Genomic DNA, 7,891 nt, shown 5'->3' with positions numbered 1-7,891 from the left:
GGCAATCTTCCAAGATACTCTGAAAAGAACTAACATTCTAGGGACAAGATTTTAAGAGTGGAGGATTCTAAACCCAGTTTCAGAATCCCACCCTTCCATCAGCACACTATAAGGCTGTTTGACATGCTGCATTTTCACCCCAAAAAGTGCATAGATGAATGGATACGTAGAGAGCTAGGCTTTGCCCTGGACAAATTTTTCCCTTCCTCTCCTCCTCCTGAATGAAATCCCAGCATGTGCCAAAGGACAACTCCTGTGAAGACAGATACGTTTCATCACTTGTAGAAATTAGGCAAATATGTAGACAGCAGAACAAATTGGTACTTAGACTCTGCCATGTTTCTAAAAATAACAACAGTAACAATTACCCCGGAAACTGCTTGTTAAAATGTCTAAAACTCTTTCAAAAATAATCGTTGGGAATGCTAGTGAGTCATCAATTCTTTTTTTAAAGCCACCTGTTAACTGCCATAAAACCTTCTCTGTTGACATAACTTGTTGCCGTTATTCAGTCTGTTACAGGTGTAACATAATTTTTACATAAGTTTTGGGGAAAAGCATATTAATTTTATTTTGTAAACTGTATAATATTTTAAATGGGCTTGCAGAGCTATCGGGAAAAAAAGCCCATGCTGAGTCCATTTGAAAGGAGGAGCAAGAAAGGAATATTCCACATAAAAATTTCCCATTTTATTTTCTCAGTATTTTACTCTTTAGAATTTCTTAAAGCTAGTTACACCTGTATAAAATAGCGTGACCTTGTAAGGATGCATGTATGTATTGCATATAGTCACTTATTAGAATCTCGTAATTAAGCACACTCATTTAGATATATTCCAAGTCACATAGATATATTCCCCACACATAGAAACTAAATATACTGTGTATACAGATCGGGAAAATGTGATACAGATTGAAGCAGTATAAAAATCTTTAAGAGCACGGGCTCTGGAGTTAGCTATATTTAATTCCTACCTCTTTCAGGAGTCTTGGGAAAATTGCTTATACATTCTAAGACTCAGTTTCCCCAACTGCAAAATGGGAGATAGTAACAGTCCTATCCTGAAAGATTTAAGGCATATAATAAAAGCACTTTGCACCAGGCAAATTGATCAAGATTGGAAAGGCCCCATATCAGTCAGTTCTTGCTGCAACAATGCCATGTAACAACTTTAAAATCTGAGAGATTTACAAAAAACAAAGGTTTATTTGTCACTCAGGTTACACTTCCGGAGCTGGCTGACTGCCGCTCTGTGAGCCTGAGGCTATGTTGCAGGCAACAGGTGGATGATGGGTCAGCTCTACACGTCTGCTTACGCTGGGAGCCAGGCTTGAGAAGTGGCCCCTATTTGACGCCTGACGTTCACACGGTGGAGGGCAAAGACTCAAGAGTATTGGCGAGGGCTTCCCTGGTGGCGCAGTGGTTGGGGGTCTGCCTGCCGATCCAGGGGACGCGGGTTCGTGCTCCGCTCCGGGAAGATCCCACATGCCGCGGTGCGGCTGGGCCCGTGAGCCATGGCCGCTGAGCCTGCGCGTCCGGAGCCTGTGCTCCGCAACGGGAGAGGCCACGGCGGTGAGAGGCCCGCGTACCGCGAAAAAAAAAAAAAAAAAAGAGTAGTGGTGAAATACGACCCCTGTCACTTCTCACATTATATCTGGCCCATGTGGTTCACATGGCCGAGCACAAAGTCAGTGGGGCAGGGATAGATATCCCCACCAGGAGCTAGACAAGTCACATGGCAAAGGATATACACAGTTAATTATGCTATTCAAGGGGAGCCGTGAAGATTTGTGACTACAATACAATTTACTATGTATACCCAGTGACAAAAACAGCTTAATGCAGTTTAGCAAAAAAGAGGAATTTGCTAAAAGAGACTATATGGGGGCATGCCATATAATCAAAGAAAAGGATGAACAACTCAATTACGGACGGGGTAGACACACATCTGGTCTTCAAGAAGAGTGGGAAACAGAGTCTTGATGACAGCTAGACCTCTGTATCTCTCTGACACCAATGGGCGTTGGCTTCACTTTTTTCCCCCAAAGAACATTAAATTCCAACACATGGCAGAAAACATGGCTGTCCCTGGCTCACAAGTCCCACATTCCTTCCCTAACTGGGAGAGACCCCGTCGCTTTACCACTTATGGTTACAGAAGTCCTGGAGAAGAATATGGAGTGAATCAGATTTTGTTTTGGCCCAACCTGAATCAGATGTCCCATCCATTTAGCCCAAGCTGGGGTCCTTTTCCACAGAAACGCATGATGGAGGAGGATGGTTTGGTGAAACAACAAGTGTTTGCCATACCAGGACATAGTACATGGACGTATTCAAGAGTTAAAAATTATTTGTAGAACAGGTATTATTTTGCTTTATACATGTAAATTTATATTTTATGCAGAGCAATTTTCAGTGAGACAAGTTTAAACTCCCATATACAATCCTGAATGGCGTTTGGAGCCCAGTGTACCTAGTTGAGAAGCAGCCTGTTTCGGCTGTAAAACGGGTGTGAACGCAGTACCACGTCATATGGCTTTTGTGAGGGTGAAATGAGTTAATAGATACAAAGTGCTAGAGCAGTGCTTCATCCACAGCAAATGTTCAGTCAGCATTAACTGGCCTAGACTGCTAGATAGTGAAATCTGTGTGCATAGAACTATATATAAAAAATACATACATACTAATTATATGTATGTAAACATACAGACACACACAGATACACGGACATATATACATACACACATACATACCTATATACAAATATTACATACAGGGAAAGAATTGTTCTCGTGCAAAGGAGAAGGCCATTATGAGATTATTTTGTGCTTGTATTACTGCAGTATTTCCTGGGCCACATTTCGTCTTAATGGCCTAGCAGCAAAGAGGACTTGGAAGGTGCATACAGATGGTTTTTCTGCTGTGGGTCCAGATGGCTTCTCTGCAGTCTTAAGCATGGCCAGCTTCTGGGTTCACCTTGAGGCATGTACAGCAACATATTTCTCTTGGTGGTACAACGACCTGAGAGTATGATTCTGCAAAACCACTCTCTGATTTCACCCCCATGGCAGGGGGTGGGGTGGGCACCACAAGAAGGGCACTGGAGTACAGTCATAGTTGTTATCTGTGTTACAGCTGCATATGTTATAACCCTACAAGACAAAATTACGATTTCTTTACACAGTTCAATTGTTTGCAAAGAAATTGGAAGGAAAGGGGGCAAAAAATAGTTTTTTGCATCACCTAGATATTCATCATTTCCAATGCTCTTCCTTTTTTCCTCTGAGGATCCAAGTTTTCGTCACTTTCCTTCAGCTTGAAGAACATCCTTTAGCATTTATTGTAATGCAGGTCTTCTGGTGACAAATTATTTTAATTTTCTTTTATCTGAAAATGTATTTTTTGCTCTCATTTTTGAAAAATACCATGTGTGAGGAATACAGAATAAGGTGACACCTGAAGCCTTCACTTTAAGGACTTTCTAAACTTCTTAATGAGGTAGAGTGCTTAATTAAAATGATATTGTGCTTTGCATATGTTTTTTTTCCTATATGATAAGTGTTTTCTCCTCTCTCCTCCCCTCCTTTGAGTGGAAATGTTATCCTTATACTTTTCTTTTTTTGCCGTACGCAGGCCTCTCACTGCTGTGGCCTCTCCCGTTGCGGAGCACGGGCTCAGGACGCGCAGGCTCAGCGGCCACGGCTCACGGGCCCAGCGCTCCGCAGCATGTGGGATCTTCCCAGACCTGGGCACGAACCCGTGTCCCCTGCATCGGCAGGCAGACTCTCAACCACTGTGCCACCAGGGAAGCCCTATCCTCATACTTTGATAGACAATATCAGATATCTCTACTGTGAAGTCTTCCTTTATTATCTGAAGAAGAGCTCGCTGTTCTGCTCACGGTGCTAGCCAGCGTAGTGCTATTTTCCTAGTCTTCATACTTATATAATACATATTAAATCTCAAGAAGAAAAAGAACAAACCACAAGTTCAGGTGGTAAGGATGTCCTAAGTGACAGCAAGTCTTATCTGAACATTTCTTTTTACTTTCGATTCCATTTACCCTCCACTTAGAATTTCAACATGCAACTACATTTTTGTTTATTGATCCAATTATGTGACCTCCTTAACTAATGAATTTTTCATGTGATTTCCCATTGCTGTCACCATGAGGTCTTTGCAGATCTATCTTTCCTATATTTACATATATGGTCTTATCTCTTCCCTTCTCTTAGAGAGTTGGTACTGAATTTGCATTTGGTCCTTCACCCATGACAATCTGAATAAACAGAATCTCCAACAGAACTGGAAACTCTTCGAGACAGCTCCAGAGCACTTTCCCATCATCCTTGAAACAACGTCTGGCTCTGATCCCAGGTGCAAGGCTATGCAGAGGTTTGAGTGAATATACCGTTGTTCTGGGAAGTTGCCTTCATTCTTAAATGACACTTTCCAAGGATATAGAATTCTGGGTTGACAGTGGTTTTTCTTTCAGCATTTTCAAAAGGTTATTCCATTCTTCTCTGTCCTTCATGGTTTCTGATGAGAAGGTGGCTATTAATCATCATTGTTCCTCTATATACAATGTGTCAGTGTTCAAGATTTACTCTTTATCCTTGGCTTTTAACAATTTACCATGATGTAACTTAGCCTTGGATTTGCTGTGTTCACTGTGGTTTTGTTTGTATGGCATCTTGTATCTAAACATTTCTAACTTTCATCAAATTTGGAAAATATTCAGCTATTATTTCTTCAAATATTTTTTTCTGCTCTGTTCTCTCTTTCTCCTCTCCTTCTGATATTCCTATTATATGTTTGATTATTTTATCCAATCTAACAAGACATCATCCATTTTCCAAAATCTCTCTTCTGTTTTTCACCTTGGACAATTTCTATTGCTTTATCTTTGAGTTCACTCACTCTTTCCTCTGTCATGTCTATTTGACTATTAAGTTTTTCCAGTGAATATTTTTATCATAATTCTAATTTTCAGTTCTATGACTTCCATTTGTTCTCATTTTGTTGTTTTTATTTCTCTGATGAGATTTCCCATTTCTCTCCTGAGGTTCTCGTTCCGTGAAAACATGTTCTGTTTTACTTCATTGGCTATTGCTATAATAGCTGCTTTAATATCCTTATCTGTTAGTTCCAACATCTGGTTCATCTCCTAGTCAGATACAATTCATTTTCTTTTCTCTTGAGAATGTGTTCCATTTTCTTGGATCTTTGTATCCAAGAAAGATACAAAGTTGTATCTATACAAAGTTGGATAATTTTGACTATAACTTAGACATTATGAATGTTAACAGATCCTGGATACTGTTATTTCCTCTGATAGTGCTGTTTTCTTTGTTTTAGCAGATAATTTTCTTGGCTGGTCTTGAAGTGCAAATTGTTTCCCGGGCGGAAGTTCAGTCTCAGCTTGGATCTCTTGTCTTTAGCTGAGGTGCTTTGAGTCTGTTCCCACGCACACATATTTCTGGGGTCCATCAGAGATGTTGTGGACAGAGATTGGGGATCTGTTCTCTGCCTCTTTTCCTTCCAGGACTACCCCTACTCTCTCCAGCATTCAGTTTCCTGGCTTCACTATAGTTTCTCAGGCCAGAAAAACTGAGTTTTCTATACGTGCCCCTGCCACCACTATGCGAGCCAGGCAGACTACACTTAAGCCCCAGACCAAAAGTCATGGAGATGGAAACTTACTTCTATAGATCCGCGTCTCTTCTCCTGCAAGCACACATGCACTAGCCGGCAGGGTCTGTCTGCTTCTGTTCACTATCTAGAACCTCAGGCTGTTATTTCCAGCTTTCACGGTTGTTTTCTGCCAAGACAGGGAATCCTGCAGGGAGGGTCTTAGTCTGTCAGACCCATAAGGGGAAGTTTCTGCCTAAGTTTATTTTTAAAATAATTTTGCATCCAGATGAAAAGCTTCAATTCTAAGTATTTTTTTAAAAGGAAGGAGTTAAGGAAGCTATCTTGTTCACTTGCTGAAAGAAATCACTAAAGATGCCCAGTCAATCAATAAATGTCTGGGAGGTGAAGCTTCTCTAATCCTCAAGGTGGAAGCAGAGTGGAACAATTTTCAAACAGTAAACATCTAGGGAGCGCTTACATTTACTCTTCAGAATGGCATGATGATTTAGGTACTATGTCCACACCTGTTGTACAGCTGAGGAAACAGAGGCACAGGAAGTTAAGTCAGTTGACAAGCTCATGGAATGAAGGAGCCTTGACATAAAAGGAATCCAGGAACAGCCCAGGCCTCCTCTGGGCTGAACTCGGAGAGGCTGTCAAGGCCCCAGCGTAGGCCGTGCCCAATAAGCAAAGCCAAAGGAAGGTGAGCTTGTAGAGACACCTGGGGGTGGGTAGAGGGTGTCACCCACTCTTGCAGGGAGAACAGAAACCTACCCCCTCCCCAAGAGAGGAGGAACAGATGCCGCTGGCAGAGGCCTGGGGTGAGTGGGAAGGCTGCAGAGTGCAGGACCCTCACCGCCTGAGGTGCTGTGGGCACATGGTCGGCAGGGGCGGCAGAGCAGGGCTCCTCAGTGGACACCGGTGCAGGACGCTCAGAAAAAGCAGCGCTCTGTGCAGAGACCCTCCTGCTGCCGCCGTAAACCCCTCCTCCACTCAGATGCCATCAGGGAGAGAAGACTCTGGGGGAAGAACCTTGAGAGAAGGCTCTGAAGGGTGTTTCAGCTTCAGATTGAACAAGGGGCTAATTTCTTTAATATGTCAAGAGAATGACCAACGGTGTAATAGAAAATGGGCAAATACAGCGTCGGTTCACTAAAAAAGTAAACACGAATCCTCTTAAAACAAAAGCATGAGAATGTGTCCAGTTGCACTTTTAATAAGAGAAATGCAGCTTAGCGCTACCAGACCTACCCCATTCTCACTCTGCAGGTGGACAAAAGTCACAGGCTGGAGTCCCCTGGGAAATGCTCGCCCTTCTGCGGGGAGCCCGGCCCTGGAGGGTCTGGAAGGAGTTGGTGGCAGGAACCTTCTAAACTAGGGGCTCTTGAGGCAGGGATTTTACTGTGTTTATTTTTTACTCTCCTAGGATGGTGCATAGCACATGGGAAATGCTCAATAACTTTTATTGTAAAACGGAACCAAAATTTCCATATTCATTATACACTCTATTTACTGGCGTGAAAGCCAAGGGGGGAGGAAAGTAGGAAGGGGCTACTGCAATAAAATAATTCTTATTTTACCCTGAAATGACTGCTATTAACATGCAATGCATGTGTATTGTATTCTTCTCTGACACTGTAGGGACTAACATACACCAAAAAATACAGTGATACATGAAGAATAGAAATTAATGTTTCCAAATAAACATTTCTAGGAAAGAGGACTTCTCTTTCAGAAAGACTTTGTTTATTGCTGATGCATTCCAGAGAAACAAATTTGTAATCTGGTCAGGATGTGCTTATGAATTAATACATTCATTTTTCTCTCACCAAAAAAATAAATAAATAAAAATAAAAATGCCTATCATCGAGTATGCAATTCAGAGAATGGGAAATTGGCCGAGGAACTAATTACAGCTCACAAAGAAAAAAAAGATCTGCTATTTTGATGAAAATGTGTTTTCCTAGCATTTTTGTTATTTCCGTTGATAATTGCAGAAAATAGTTTTAGTGGGGACAATTGTTATTGTTCTCTATGTATTTCTATCCTAAGTTATGAATAAGGCAGTGTTCCTGGCAAGTATTTTGGGATCCATCTGGAGAGAGGGAATGATGAAAACTCCAGAAGACAAGCTTTTCTTGCTTCAACATCCTATTTTAAGTGTTTGTTAAATAAAAAGTATATACAGGGCTTCCCTGGTGGCGCAGCGGTTGAGAGTCCGCCTGCCGATGCAGGGGACGTGGGTTCGTGCCCCGG

The sequence above is a fragment of the Monodon monoceros genome, unplaced genomic scaffold (genome assembly GCF_005190385.1).
Source record: "Monodon monoceros isolate NGI ecotype Baffin Bay Population unplaced genomic scaffold, NGI_Narwhal_1 Super_Scaffold_14, whole genome shotgun sequence".
Lineage (NCBI taxonomy): Eukaryota > Metazoa > Chordata > Mammalia > Artiodactyla > Monodontidae > Monodon > Monodon monoceros.
The sequence above is the reverse complement of the archived record's forward strand: the minus strand, read 5'-3'. Positions refer to the sequence as shown.